Source organism: Hylaeus volcanicus, chromosome 2 (genome assembly GCF_026283585.1).
Source record: "Hylaeus volcanicus isolate JK05 chromosome 2, UHH_iyHylVolc1.0_haploid, whole genome shotgun sequence".
Taxonomy (NCBI): domain Eukaryota; kingdom Metazoa; phylum Arthropoda; class Insecta; order Hymenoptera; family Colletidae; genus Hylaeus; species Hylaeus volcanicus.
Window position 1 is genome coordinate 17,964,950 of NC_071977.1, and position 16,799 is coordinate 17,981,748.

Consider the following 16,799-nt stretch of genomic DNA (forward strand, 5'->3'; position numbering starts at 1 on the left):
GTTACATTACAAGGTCGTTTTTGGAATCACCAATGCTCACTTCGAACTCTCGGCTGAATTCTCTCTCAATGCTTCCTACTCAGTTCAGTGAAAAGTAGACGATCAAAGAGGTTCGTCAAAACACCGACAGACCAATGGAGCACGGTCGAACGCAAACCGAACTCAAGACCGGCTCAGTTCGTCGCTCGCTAGCCCGTCAAGACTAAGCGAATGCTCGCGTTACATTACAATGTTCTGTTGCAAGTCAGTCGACAGCTTAACGCGAGCTTTCGCTTAGTTTGGCGGACTAGCGAGCGACGAACCGAGCCGTTCTTGCGCTCAGTTCGCGCTCGACCGTGCTCCACTGGTCTGTCGGTTTTTTGACGAACCTCTTTGATCGTCTACTTTTCACTGAACTGAGTAAGAAGCATTGAGAGAGAATTCAGCCGAGAGTTCGAAGCGAGCATTCGTGATTCCAAAAAGGACCTTGTAATGTAACGTTGATGTCGAACCGTAAAATTCGTTCCGAGCAGTTACATTACAGCGTTCTGTTGTAAGTCAGTCGCCGGCTTTAGATAAACATTTGGTGGAAAGGAATTAAAATAAATATAGAGACAGAACGGAAAAGAAGTCATAGGATAACTTTTCTTCCTTTGTAAGCGACAGTTCGATCGACTGTGCATTGAAATTTCGCACGAAAAGTTTCCACTCGATCGATTGGACCACATTAATCAACAGCACTCTGCACATTCGAAGGCATGCCGTTTCTTACTACATTTTCATCGTTAATGTTTTACACCAAAGTGCACGTCATTCGATGTTATGCAAGCTCTTCGGGAGACTTTCCCTAATATGTATATATATATATGTATATACTGTATACTTCTATCATACTTACCACGTGATTGCGTCAGTACGTGTACGATAATCCTATACTATTCGACATAGTATATCCGATTCCCTATTAGAATAGCGTTACACGAAGATGAATCATGTCGTTGAAGCGATGTATACCTATTTCGATGCCGACACGAGACCGTTTCTAAAGATCGCTTTACTCTAATCGATGGCGGCTATCGACTGGAAACACTGCACGGTTTAAAATGATCACCCCTCTGTGTCGTAAGAACGGCTTTTGAACTTACGCTAGTAGTCGCGCGCAAGAAACTTTTGCACTTAAAGTCAAGATGGCTCGGTTCCGTCGACGAGCAAACATGTTATTGCCCTTGATATAATGGAGGTATTCCTTGTCTTCAAGTGTTACTTCTCGCGTGCGACTATTACACGAAGAGTCGATTACAAACGTCACAAAACAGATTCTGTAGATTGCAATAAAATACCATGATTTTTAATTGGTCCACTATTAGATTGTTATTCGAGTTGCATAACTTTTGTGTGGATTCATGGATAATCGATTGCAAAAATATACATACAGTGAGTGTAGAATGTATTCGTACACCGATCAATTTCCCAAAAAACTGTTGTGTGAAATTGTAGTTTCTTAACTTCTTTTTGTACAATTAATGATATTTTACATATTCTCGGAAGTCTCTAAGATAGATATAGTCCAAACAACATTTACTAGTTAATATAATTTGTGAAATTAACAAAAAAATGCGAAAAGTGGGTAAAAGTATAGAAGCAATAAATATTTGTACGATTCTTATGACGAACCATTTACAATAGAGTTTGTAACGTAAACACATTAGTTTATTGCTCCGTACGAATTAGAAAACATAAAATTTCCAGTAAAGTACTTTTAAAAATGGCTCTAATAGAGGAATTGAAGAAGATCGCACTTCGAGTAACTAATAATTTAGTTAATTTAATGCTTCGAAGAGTTACAATAATTATAAAATCAAAAGGAAATCCCACGAAGGAAGTATTATATACTTGTAAATTAATGTAAATTTCTTTTTTTTTTAAATCAAGTTTTAAACATGAGACAGTTGTGCGAATACTTATTGCTTCAACGTTTTTATCGATTAATTCTTTTTTCTTGTTAATTTCGTAACTTACATAAATAGCTATTTTTTTGTGATCTATCTGTTCTAGAGATTTCCGAGAACATGTAAAATGTCATTGTTTATAAAAAATAAGTTAATAAATTACAATTTGACATAGTTTTTTTGGAAATTGATCGGTGTACGAATACTTTCTACACCCACTGTATATACAGTGAGTAAAAGAATCACACCCGTCATCTGATTTATGTGGAAGTCGAAATTATGACTTTTTATATCAGAGTCTGTATAAATAAAAAAACAAAGCTAGATAATTTACTCAGCTATGAAATCACATTCATTTCAATGTAAAATAAGAGTAAAATACAAAATAAAAAGAAAATGTCAGCCCATTCGTGAAAAAATAATAAATTTGTAGAGATATACTTTGTAATTTTAATTTTGGTATCTAAACGTATGACTTTTTTATTCGCTTGTTTTTCTTTGATTTTGTTTTGACGTAATAAACTATGTATAATCGAATTCTAAAAATATTACGAAACCTACAATTATTTAAATTGAAATTTAATTACATTTTTAAATCTTTATGTTTAATGGTTAGTGGTAAATAACTACAGTTTTTGCAGCATTTCTATCATTTGATTGAATCTTTACAGTACTGAACAGACAAAAAAGAGAATAATATATAGCAAAAGCTATTATATGTTTATTATTTCACAAATGAGGTGATATTTTTTTCCGTTTGTGTTTTACTTTCACCTCAGATTGAAACAAATTAATTTAATTAAATAACGGACTAAATTATACGCATTTTACTTTGTTTTCTGATTTAAACAGTATTTCGAGGAATCGATCTTCCTTGTAAATTGACGGATGAGTGTATTGATCAAGCTTCTGATTGTGGTAATCATTTTCGAAAAATAACAATGAAATGCAGCTATAAAAGTTGAATATATTAATTCTTTCTCCCTTTTTTTATTGTTGTCAGTTTCAAAGCAATTTTCATGACAATTGGCAAAATGGAGGAACTTGAAACTTGAATCTTCGATTTTTCCACTAAGTTTGTGACTTTAATGGCCTGAAAAGAATAGTAACTTTTAAGATATCCAAAATATACTAATTCAGTCTATAATCAGAAGTGTTTTTTATATGTATGCAACATTTGAACCTGATCCGACATACTGTTTTTTGAGATATTGTGTCAACGTAAATCAAGAATGTCGTAGTAAAGTTATAACTTTGACAATTTTTTAATTTCTTTAATATTATTTGGTAGAAATATTTTAAAGACTTTAGTAAAAAAAAAGTGCCACATTAAAAACTTCAACAAATATCACCAATCTGAAGTCAGTATCAGTTCTGAATCTCACTGTGCATATTAATACAAAAACCTAAACGGTGCAGATCCTTAGACTTAGCCAGCCTGTAAAAACGTCTCGTTTTCTTCCTAAGCGAAACGATCGACCCTAACTAGTCTACGCTACTGTCGGTTACACCCCTTCAACTTTAGCTTGTATTCGATAAACGACACAACTCGAAATTCAGTTGGCTGAGCGTGATTATCGCGATAACAGTCGCGGCATACGTAGGATAGTAAAACGGAGAGATTAAATTAAACGAGCGTCGCATGTTATAATTTAATGAAAGAATAAAAATAATAAAAAAAAAGAAAGAAACCCCTATAAAAGGAACATAAAGGGAAACTTTTAATTATAAGCTGTCCAAATCATACAGAATCAGTGAGAAAGGCAATAAAAAGCTATTGAACTGAAGAAAGGAAAATAATAATAAATATGATAAACGTAGATTTCCTTGCATTCTAGGTACTATCAGAATTCCAACTATTGATTATCGATACTTAGACTAGGACTATACGTACATACATACTTATAGCTACTAGTTTATAGTAGCACGATGTAAAACCGACTAATGGTAAAACGAAATCGCAAATCTTCGCCTAAAAAAAAATGAATATCGTAAACACAGGTGCGTTGAAACAAGACGAAAACTTGTACGTGTCTCACTCGTAATGGCTGTACAATAATTACGGACCGAGTACTGGTAGCATATCGATTTTTAAGAAAAAAAAATCATTACAAGCTTAACGAATACAAAACCGTGACGACGGACGACTCGAAACTATCAATGGGAAACGCCGATTGTGTCGAATTCGAAAGGGACATGTACGGTTGGCGCCGCGCTAGACGAATATTTTAAGATCAACGTACCTTGAAGTATTGAACGTTTTTTCTTATCGATACGTTTACTTTTCACGCATTGACATTTTTTCAGCTATCAATAAAATTAGCCGATAGTGAATTGCTCGGAGGTAGACGTGGATAAAAGTATCACTGCGTTGTAAACAAGCGAACAAACGAAACAAAAAGGGGGAAAAAAAGAACGGAAAGAAAAGAAAAGAAAATTCGAACCTCGTTATTTTTTGGCCATCGTCCTCGTTGAGAAAAGGCATGCTGTGATATACGTTCACTGAAAATCTTAGAGCAAAGAACAAAACGATCTATACACATCTAAAGAAATAATCTATGAACGATTTTTCTACCTTCGTCAGGATTAAAAATTATATATTAGCGTTGTTAGACAGATATTCTAATGGTATGCAAACAGCAGAGACGTTTCTCTTGTTTTCAAAGGTCTAAAGTAACGTGTAGGTGTTCGAAGTGCTTTTGAAACCACCAAACGAATACAAAAAAATAAATAAATAAATAAATAAAAATAAGAAACACTTCCTCCATATTAAAGAAACGAAAATGAAAAAAACGAAACTTAATTTCACTATAATTCATCCATACAAGTAATTATATAATTAGCGAACTCGTTTTTAAACAAAACTGTAATATTATGCATATATAAATAATATACATATAACGGTAAAAGGAAAAAGTTTTACGCGAGACCCTATTTCGCACACTCACCCCCACTACGACTTTGATAACGAAAATCAATCTAATGATTGCATAACATAGTTTCGAGTCAATGATACGATATTAAAATTCACCGAGTATTGCAACGTTTATATAGAACATTAACGAAACGTGAAAAAATATGAAATAAATGAAAATGTACGAAAATTCGGAACAGTCCAGCAAAGTGATCACAATAACGATATGTAAAATAAGTTCACTGCCACTCAAACGACTCGCGCTCACCCAGGTGAGCGCTATTCCAAATGTGAATGTGTACAGTTATGTGAAAAGTACTTGTAACGTAATTATATTTACACATAATATTAATTAGAGTTACGTAAAACTAAATAGCGTGTAATAACATTAAGAATGGTATACAGATTGTAGGGTTACAGGTAAAAAAAAAAATAAAGAAAATCATTGATCGCAGAGCTATTATATTCCAAAAATACAAAAAAAATAAGAAAAATGTTTATGCCTGCTCATTTGTATATTATACGTAAATCTTAGCACGAAAAATAAGTGTTTCTCTGGTAAAAGATGCCAAGTTGTACATGATTGACCTACCCAGTGTTACTTTGAACGACATTCGTTCTAGGAAATTCCTAATTGTTCTTGTTCAGTGAAATATGTTGAATAGTTTATATACTTCGTTATCGAACGATCGAATGTTTGCTACGATTTTTCGACGATTCGTTTTATCTAAAATTTTATAAATATGCAATTATCGTTCTCCTCTTACATAAAGCACATCGTATTCTCTGGGGAAACGTTTTAATTGTTTGTAATTTGTGCGATATAATTTTCGACATGCGTCAACGCAAACTGAATATGAGCCTGTAATATTGTAACATGTTTTCATTTGCAATTGTATATATGCGTAGCAATTGTTTGTAATATGTTTAATTCCTTCTGATTGATGTATTTAAGCTGAACAGATAAATTTAAGTGGAAAGATCATACATGACATCTTTTAAAATCTATAAATAAAAATATTTAATAAGTATTCATGTGTCTTTAATTATTCGAGTAAAACAAGAATTATATGTAAGATGGTTGCAAAAAGAAAACAGAACGTAAAATGAATAGATTTAACAATAGATTAAACAAAATAGTGTCGTGTCTACTTTATATAAACAATAGCTTGTTCAGATTAAATTTATTATTACGTTTGGTTCATGTTTCAAAGAAGCCCGAATCTTGTATATTTTAGTTAAATAACATTCACACAAATCTATTACAATACCATGATACATTTTTAATTAATAATAATTTGTTAAATTGATTCAAAATTTATTATTTTCTTTTTGAATTTAAATACCATCACCTAACATCACATTAACGCCATCTACGGCAAAACGTCCAAGTTTGTTGAGAAATAGTTTTCATTTTTAAACCCCAGATGTCGACACTAGTCAGGGATTTAGCGCCATATACTATGAAGCGTCCAAGTTTGTTTAAAATTGTTTAAAATTTCATTGTGCAAATAATACATAAACGCTCATTTTCCAGGAAAATTTTAAAAATATAATGCTTGCTGCATAATTACAAATTTATTATTGGACGTAATTAGAAAGATTACGTGATATTTTGCTTTTTTTTTTCTTTTCTTTTCTTTTCTTTTTTCGATAAGCGCTTTGACTCAAGGAGTATCAGGTAGGGTGGAAGGTCCCATAAGAGCGCTATATAAAAAATAGTATACGAGTTTCAGTGCCCTCTGGTGAGTGGGAGCTGTATTAAGCACCCCCTCCTTTCGCCTCACTCCGCAAGTTGTCCTATACAAAGTAGTTCTATACAAAGAGGATTAGATAGAGTGGAAGGATGAGTATTGTTGCGTACTGCTACTTTATATGAATGAGCCTTTGCGTTTGGCAATTCTGTTTGAAGTTAGTTTAGCGCCAACTACGTTCTTCTTGAATTTACGGTATTTCGTTTTTTTTTTATTGCATTTTATTTAAAAACAATTTGTTAATACTCACTCGCATAGCGACCGTTAAGTAGTATAGACGTCTATTGTAAAAGTTTGTATTTAAAGTAAAGAAATTCAACTTTTGTGTTAAATTAGTTATATTTAAACAGTTATAATAAAGTTCATATTACATTTCTTAATTTATCTTAACTTAACTTATTCCTGGCTAAGTCGCACGCAGTTCTAATCATTTTGTCACGTGCGGCGCGAACGCCAGAAAAACCCTAAGTCCTTAAAATAAAACCGCACAGACTTGCAACAATACTCATACCTAGTTAGTTAGTTGTTTATTTACTTTAGGTTTACAGGGTATGAGCCTAAAGATGGCGTTTGAGGTGAAACTCCCCTCCTCTTGCCCAACGAAGATCTATATTCACTCTGAGGGGGGCATACTTCTCCCCTCATCATTGTACATTCGTTTCAAAAGACTTAAATTCTTTTACATTTCCTTAATTCTAATTCTACTCTAATATGAACTTATGAATCTAACATACAGTATTTCTTTAGCATTTGTACATTTATCCTTATTACTAGGTTTATATTTACATAATATTATCGTTTTTCCTTAGTCTAGACGCCTGTGTTATATATCACGCTTATTTATACCGTAACATTTTTGGAAACCAAATATATGTTTTGATCATTTATCTTAATAGTAAGCTCTGTTTATACTTTACTTGTTATGTTTTCTTCTACTTTATTCTAACTGTATTCTAATGTCAATAAACATCTTTATATTAATTATTTAATTTTGTTTGTTTGGCTCTTTCCTTTCTTTTCTTTCTTCTATCCTCCATCTCCTACTTCCTATTTCCTCTTTTCTGTTATCCCTTTATGTTTTTATATTCAGTTACTTACAATGCATTATCTAGTTTAATATTATATTTTTCTCTTACTATTTCTCTCTATCTTTTCTTTTTTAACGTAAAATAAAATTAAAAGATTTTAAAGCCTCATCTTAATCCTAAGTTTCTCTTAATATCAACTTTCTTACAGCTACGCATTAGAACTGTCAAGTATAACGTTTATATCTTGTTACGTCCCAGCTTATCTGAGACTCTTTCTTGGGATCTTTGTCTTCAATTAAAGAACTAAAGCTCACCTTATCTGTATTTAATTGGAAAAGAAGGAATTTTGGGATTCTATAATAATTGTCACTAAGTTTGAGTATTAACAAATATAATTATGAAACAAAACTGAGTTTGAGATTACTTACAAACAAGAATAAAAACTATACAATTGAAAATGGTTTAACAATACCAATCGTTGATTTTATGCTATCGGCGGCGTTGTCAGGTTGTCCCGGGCTCGGTTGTGGCGAGGATCTGGTCTGGTTGTACACTCGCGACACGGGACTCTAATAATTGGCGAATAATAAACGTCGGACTTTCGTAGGTAACTCCGCGGTGACTCTATCTTTAGTGCGTATGTTCTCACTTACGCGAACTCTTTACTCAGCTGGAGATACGATACATGATACCTAAATGAGACTAACGCGAGAGATTAACCCGTCCGCGACTACAGAGTATTGACTGCCAAAATAATAATACACAAAAAAGCCGTCCGTGGTCGTGACCACGGGTTTATATACCCCCAGATCCTCGCAAGGCGCGATCGTAATTTCGAAATCTTAATTTCTACATTTCCGAATCTTGGACATGTCGCAAGTTCGATGGCCGATTCGTATGCAACGGCCTAACATCGCTGACGCCCGTTTGCTGACTCGCGGTTTGCATTATTTCGTTCCCGAGGAACGATTTCCGCATCGTTTACCGAGCGCATTCCTTAAAGTCTATTGATCTTAACTATTCGCAATACGAGGTCGATGAAAAGGGACACCGGCAGTGCCGGATGTAACAATCTAATGTATATCTAAATAACGAATCCGAATCAAAACAAAAAATTCCCATCGGGTTATAATATATATTATATCAGTATAAATTAAAATGAAAACTTTTTATATTTCAACTGACAACTAAAATGAAGTATCGCTCGATTCATTGCTCGGGTTGTAAATATAACTAAACTAAACTAACCTAACAACTACTGTTAATCTTATTTATATAATACTTAGTAAACTAAAAATTCGCAATTTCTCTCCCTTTTTCATTTCGTTTTTTTTTTTATATAATTTTCAATAAAATATATAGTTTGTATAACGATAATGATTAAGTCCTTATAACTTTTCTTATTTATATTATAAAAGCTTTACAAAATATAAAGAATATCCTATACTTATTGTATATGGTCGAATCCTTTTGTATTTATTTTGTTTTAAGCTACTTAATTTTACCAGTTCTCTTCCGCTTGTTTCTCATTTTAAATCCTATTCCCTCTTCTACCTTCTTCTTCGATTTTTGCCCTTTCCTCTCTTACCTTAAAGGCTAGTTCCCTCAGGAATTGGCCCCTTGACGTGGAAGGGCTGGTCTCCTCTGGTGAGGGGCAGTTCTGCTTATTTTTGTATATAAGGTCACTTTTAATGCTGGGTTTGGAGGCCCTGGCTGATTCCAGGTATTCCATGCCCTCTCTTTGAAGCTTCCGTGCTTCACTTCTTTTCCTAATCTTGGCTCTGTCCTCTTCAGAAATGTGGGTTTCAAAATTTTCTTGAACTCTAACATCCCACCTTTCTTCCTCTGATGGCGGCCTCCACTTGGCCCTATATTTCGTTTTGCTAAAAATCGTCTCCACTTTCCCTTGAAGATATTTCTCCCAAATGAGGCTCATCAACTCATTTAGTAACTCTTCTTCGTTCCTTTCTTTAAGCTTCTGTATTATTTTCCTATTATTGTTTCTCTCTATATACGACTATTTTTTAATATCCCTTTCTTCCTGATATAGGCTTCCATATTCGTATATCCTTTCCTCTTCTGGAATTCTCTCCGCCTCTTGCTGTAGAAGAGGACCATACGAGTTGTAGTATGGGCTTTTATATTCTTTATGGTAGTCTAAATGTCTTTTTTCTCTTTCTTTTTCTTCTCTCTTCTTGTCCCCGTTGTTCCTATTCCTATTTCTCTGTTCTTGTTCCTTGTCATTTACTTGGTCACTATTTTCTTGGATTTTCACTTCCTCCTGTCTCTTTCCCTTCTCCTGTTCATTCCATTTGTTCGTTTTATATACTAAACCTGGGACCTCTTCGTCTTCTCAGTATTCCACTTTTGGTTTCGATTGTCGTGGTGGGAAATCCCATTTTCCTTGCCTAGACTCTTTTCCTAACATAGCTGTGTTTTCATTGCGGATTTTGCCTTCAACATATGTCTTGGCTGTATTATATGGCCAGTTGCGATAGGCCATCACCTTTTTGATATTTGCTTCTCTCTGATAAACCGGGCATTCCCTCGACATACTAGGGTGTATACCCGCACAGTTCGTACAATGTGATTGCTTGTTGCACTCCCCGTGCCTTTCCTCCCCACATCTTCTGCAACTAGCTACTTTATTCTTACATTGCTGTTCAGAGTGACTGTATCTATAACACTTAAAGCATTGTTTAACAGATTCCACAAAAGGTTCCACTCTTAGCCACACATGACCATAACCTATTAACACTTTGGTCGGGAGTGAATCCCCCTCAAACGTAATCAGGATGGCCCTTCCCTCGGTCCATTTAATCTCTCCGTCTTTGTACACTCTTTTCTTCAATCTCTCCAGCTTGTATTATCCTTGGCCAGGCATCAATTCCGCTCCCAGTTTCTCTACGCTGTCTTCCCACTCGTGGATAACCCCTTTCCTAGTCATCTTCCTGAATGGAATGTTTGCATAACAGTTACTATCTTCTTTATTTCCAGCCATTATTATATAATTAGCTTTCTCTTTGTCTCTGTAAATCACATCCGCCCTATTAAAGCCTACCATCTTAATTGATATGGGTGTAGGTTTAAATTGGCTGATCCATCGATAAATTTTGATTAGGTTGTTTTTCTTATTTTTTGACATGTATTTTTTCCCGAGGCCTACCGTCACTGTGTATTCTTTGCTTGATAGATTTTTCTCATAGATTTGGATTATTCTCTTACCTTGTATACTACTTTTCTCTCTGTCCGCTGTTTGTTTCTCTTTTTCCTTGTTTCTAGTTTTTTCTTTTATTCCTTCTTCCTTATTTTTCACTTTATTGATATTTTCGCTTAATTCCTGTAAATGTAAAGGAAGTTGATTATCTATATTTCTAATCTGTTGGCTACTGAGTTCCGTTGTTGTTTCTTCCGTGCACGTGGTGTCCATGTGTGTTTTGTGTGTGTTAGAAGTTTTGTCTCTTTCCGATTTTGTTTTAATTCTATTCGATTTCTTTTCTTCGTGATCCACCATTCACTATCCTTAACTTTGTCCTGGTTTTCTTTCGTTACTGGTACTATCTCGTTGTTACTGTTTTCTCCGTTTCCTGATTCCAACTGAGGGTCTTTGTGAACCTTAGCTTCTTCCTTCCCCTCCTTTCTTAGGTGAACCGTTATTTCCTTTTTGTCATTTCCCGTCAGAGGGCAGGTCTGTGCTTCCTTCAAGGAAGGTTTGTTTCCTGTGGTATCCCTTGACGTTGTCGGATTGGCTGATGCCCTGGTGTCTATCCGCCTATTGGATGAGACCGCGTCCCTGTCGCCAGTAGCTCCTTCTATTCTCCCTTTCAGAATTTTTTCCCACTTATCACACATTTTTTTAACTATAGTTTTGTATTCCTCTAAAATTTCCAAATCTTGGCATATTCCTTCATTTTCCTTTCCTTTAGCTTTCCTTTTGACTTCCTTTGCTTCTACCGTCTCTATTTCCATTTCCTTTTCCCTATTTTCACTATACCTTTCCATTTCCTCTTCCGTTTTCTTCGTGTTAGTTTCCATTTCAAATTCTTTTTCCTTGTTTTCTTCCATACTTTTAATCGAAACTGTTCCTAAGCGGGTTCCCCCGCAGGGGGTGCACTTTTTAATAGGACCACTACTTATTTAACGTTATTATTAAATTATTCACTGAGGAAACCTAAGGGGTATCTCTACCCCTTCTCCCCACGTCTCTTAGTCTTCAAAATCCTTATTCTAGGGGCTTTATGCCCTTAGAATCTTTTTAAGCACTATTTCCCCAAATTCCCTACCCCTCCGTCAACTGTCCACCCAAGTTTCACTCCACCTTACTATTTTTTTCCCGGTTTTCTCGGTTATTTTTCGGCACGTTACTCTCGCATAACCACACGTCTCGGCCGTTAAATCGGAAGTCCATACTCATACCTTCCACTCTATCTTAATCCTCTTTGCTTCGACCCTTCTCGAGTCCATCCACGCTACCCAGATAGCACAGGGACGTCTTATGTATGTCCATAAGACGTCCGGTACTGGACGTTCGGGACGTCCTATGGAGTCCAGATGACGTCCAAACGTCCCCTGAACGTCCTGTGAACGTCCCAGTTACATCCCAGGACATTCCCAGAACGTTCTCTGTAAAATTGAGATTGAAAAAAAAATTAAATTTTAATTTGTATATTTTCTTTTATTTGTTGGTAGATTTTAGTTAACTGTATTTATTTCTTGTAACTGGATTCCATGAAAAACGACGAAAAATCTTTCAATTTTTATTTACCTTCGGCGGGATTCGAACTCACGATTTTCGGACTACAACCGCAACCTGCTTCCTCACTTACCTATAAACGCCTTTGCTAAACCGACTCATATTTTAGGCTTATATAGTGACTCGCATTAATATTCGGATACTTTTTAAAATACAATTCCTTCTTTTGAAATTGGTCTAAATGACTTAAACTTTTTTTTGAAAAGTTAGAAGAATTAATTTACTAGGTAATTCTGAATAGTTCCAAATATTACATACATATCACATCTCATATGTACAAAAAATATTGTATTCCTAATATGGAATGAACATTTTGTTTTACATGTTCAAACATATATTCTGTTGCGAATATTAGATAAATATGTGTTTTATCTATGGAAAAAAATATTCTGTTGCGAATATTAAATAATGATTGTATGCCCAGATAGCACAGGAACAGAAACGTCTTATGTACGTCCATGGAACGTCCGGTGCTGGATATTCCTAGAACGTTTTCTGTACGTCCATGGGACGTTCGGTGCTGGACATTCCCAGAACGTTTTCTGTACGTTCTCTATACGTCCATAAGACGTCCGGTGCTATCTGGGATAATAATATTAATTAATTAATTAATTAATATTAATTTACAATTGTAAATAGTGTATTTTATATTCGGAAAAAAATATTCTGTTCTACATATTGAATAAATATTATATTATAAATAATATTAATAAATAATATTTATTTTAAAAAAAAAAAAGTATTTTTCTCTAAATCTAGAAAGTTCAGAGCGGACATCCCTGGGACGTACAAAATTTAGGTCCCATGGACGTTCGTAGGACGTTCCGGGCGGACGTCCCTGGGACGTACAGAATTTAGGTCCCATGGACATTCGCAGAACGTTCCGGCCGGACGTCCCTGGGACGTACAAAATTTACATCCCATGGACGTCCGACAACGGACGTCGGTCATTTGGACGTAAACTGAACATAAAATGGATGTCCATGGGATGTTCGGTGCTATCTGGGTAATATTACACGTACAGAGAATTTACAGAGTACATAACCTTAAAGCTAAATATAGTATATATATTCTAATACACAGTCAAGTGATGCTTAGTTAGGTAAAAGTATAACAAAAAATATGTACAATAATAATATAAAAATAAATTGTTTAAATTATATATCATATGACTCAGTCTTATGAGTTATATAAGGCACTTCTGAAGGTGTTGGTGGTGTTTAAATGTTGATTCCATTGCTTTGTAAAAATGCTGATACAATTTTTATTATGTTGGTGTTGTTGCTCTGCAGAATTGGTTTTATTTTTTGAAGCGATGGGTATCCCAGTTTCTAAATTTGGCTTAGCATTTTTATACGACTGTCTGTGTAGAGCGGGTAGTCCCAAAGAATATGATTTAAATCTTGGTAGTCTGCCCCACATTGGCATTCACTGCTGTTTTTTTATTGCTATTCTTGCTAAAGATGCTGCTAGGTTGTAGTGGTTACTTCTATAATGTGTAACCCTAGAGGTAATGTGCCTGGGTAATTTTTTATTATGAAACCATGGTTTTTGTTTGTTTTCATAGTATGTGTTAAAGTATAGTGTTCCTTTGAAATTGGCTTCGGCTTGTATGTGGTTGTGGGTGTCTTCCCACATCTGTCTTTTCCAGATGCTGTTTAAATCGTTGAAGGATATTTTTTCTAGATGGTTTACGTCTTGATAGGTTGCTTCTTTAGCAAGAGTGTCAGCTTGTTCGTTACCTGAGATCCCTCTGTGTGGTGGTATCCATCCTATTGTAATACAATTTGGTGCGTTGTAATGGTTGAAATTTATGATTGCTTCTTTCGTTGCTCTTAGGTATTTGTTCGTATGTTGGTTGTAGTTCTGTTGCTTTAAGCTTTGAATGAGACTTAGACTGTCTGTCCATATCATGTATGGCTGGGTACCATTTTGGCTGGCTAAATCTGTTGCTAGTTTTAGAGCTGCTACTTCTGCAGTGAATATAGCAGCATTTTTGTTTAGACTAAGGGTCTTATGTTTGCCTAGGCTAGGGCACACACATGATGCTCCAGTTGCAGCTGCTCCTTCCATTTTGGAACCATCTGTGTACATATGTATGTAATCTGGAAAGTGGTTATTTATTATTTCATGAAATTCCTCGTTTGGTGCTAGTGAGTATTTCAATTTGTTTCCTATTAAAGTTTTGGTTGGTTTTGAGGCAAGTTGAACGTATAAATTGGTTGAGTAATTTGGCAGCTGTTCTTCCATGTCTATTTGATGTATGAGCGGCCTGATTTGTTTCCAACAGTGTTGGATCAGGCTTTTTTCCTGTTAGGGTTGCAGATTGCTACCTGCATTGTGTGGATTGGTGTTATTAGATTACTAAATGTTTGTGACATGTTATTGGCCTTGTTGCAGATCGTTTTTGTAATATAACGTGCTGCTAGATATTTTGCTCTGTCCTTTAGCCTGGGTAGTTTTGCCTCTGCTATTGCAACGTTGTTTGCAGTTGTTCTACGTAGCCCCAGAGCTAATTTGATAGCATTCAACTGAATTCTTTCGAGGTTGTTGGGTAGTTTTTTATTGTTGACTGGATAATACCATTGGCATGGATAATCCAGCCGTGATCTTATTAGTGTTTTGTATAGATGAAGAAGTGTTTGTGGGTTGTTTCCCCACCAAGTTCCCCTTAGGAATTTTATTATATTTGTAGTTTTGTTACATGTGGTTAGCATGTGCTGGCTGTGATTCATAAAGCGTAGGTTTTTATCGATGATAAGCTCAAGAAATTTGGTTTGGTCCTTATTTCTGACGATGTTTTCCCCTATCCGAAAATAGATGGGTTGAGAAGTCTTATTTTTGTTGAATATCACTATTTCTGTTTTGGGAATGGAAAGCTCAAGTCCTAATGTACCAAGGTTGCATTGTATCGATTCTATGGCTTTTTCTATGTCTTGAACTGCATTTTGTAGAGATGTGTTGGTGGTTAGAATAGCAATGTCGTCGGCGTATTGGGTGGTTGTAGTTTGGGGTGGAATGTTTTGTTCTATTTCTCCCACGTATAGATTGTATAGGAGGGGACTAAGAACTCCTCCTTGTGGAACTCCCTTATGCACAGTTCGATGGGTGTCATGACCAACGAGAATCGGATCACCTATGATTTTTATTTGCCTATTTTCAACTAGGTTAGAGATGAAACGTAGTGTGTTTTTCGGTACTCCTATTTTGATGAGTTTTTCCATCAAAATTTTGGTGTCGACGTTATCAAATGCACTACTAACGTCTAACATGGCTGCTATTGTGGTTTGATTGCTGGTTAAGCCTTTTTCGGCTTGTATTACCACTCTCCCAATGTTGTCCTGACATGATCGACCTTTTCTAAAGCCGGATTGATTTTTATTGAATTTATTTAGTGATTCGCACCACCATGAGAATCTGTTTTTAACTAGTCGTTCGAATAATTTGCAAACGTTGGATGATAATATTATGGGTCTGTAATTTGATACGTTATTTTTGGATATAAAGAATACGTGTCCCAGTTTCCAGCTATTGGGGATTTGTCTCGTGCTAAAATATTCGTTGAGAATATCTAGGAGTAGTAGTCGGCTTCTTGTAGATAAATTTTTCAGCATGCTGTATTCAATTTTGTCTGGTCCTGGAGTTGATTTACTATTTTATTTTATATGTATGGTATAATTTAGTTCCATGAGATTAAAAGGGTTGTCCAAAACGTTGTCCTCTGCATTTGTTGTGATGTATGATGGTTTCTCTGCAACCCAAGGTGGACTTAATTTGTCGATTGCTATTTTTATTGCCTTTTTCTGCTCACTGGTGTTTGTGCTATGTAGTGACTCTGTTGCCCATTTGGTCTTAAAGTTTTTAATCTTTTTCCAGAAGTATGTGGTGTTTGTTTGTGAGTTAAGTCCCTCCACAAAGGTACGGAATGAGTTTACCTTTGTTTTCTTTAAAACTTTTTTGTGACTGCAGATTGTTTTTTGTATGCTTCTCAGTCTGTAAATTTTAAGGTATGTCTCCACTTCTTGAAAGCACCCTTTCTTAGTCTAACTGCTTTCGTACAGTCCGTATTCCACCAGACTGATGCTTGTGGATATGTTTTATTGGCTATTGTTCTCTTTCCAGGTGTACTGTCGATTATAGCTTTTTCCATCAATTGGAAAAAAGTGTTGTAACGGTTTTCCAGATCGAGGGATGTGAACTCGTGACAAATAAAATAGTCCCAATGTGCGTCGAAAGTTGTCTGAAATTTTTCCCAGTCTTTTCTAGTAGTAGAGAATCGGTTGGATCTATAGCTGTATGTCAGTTTATGCAGTGATATGGTAATTTCAACTGGGAGGTGATCAGAAGTGAATGGATCATCATGCTGTCTGGTGGTGATTAAATGTGCTATGTTCATGAATGATAAGACCAGGTCCACATTGC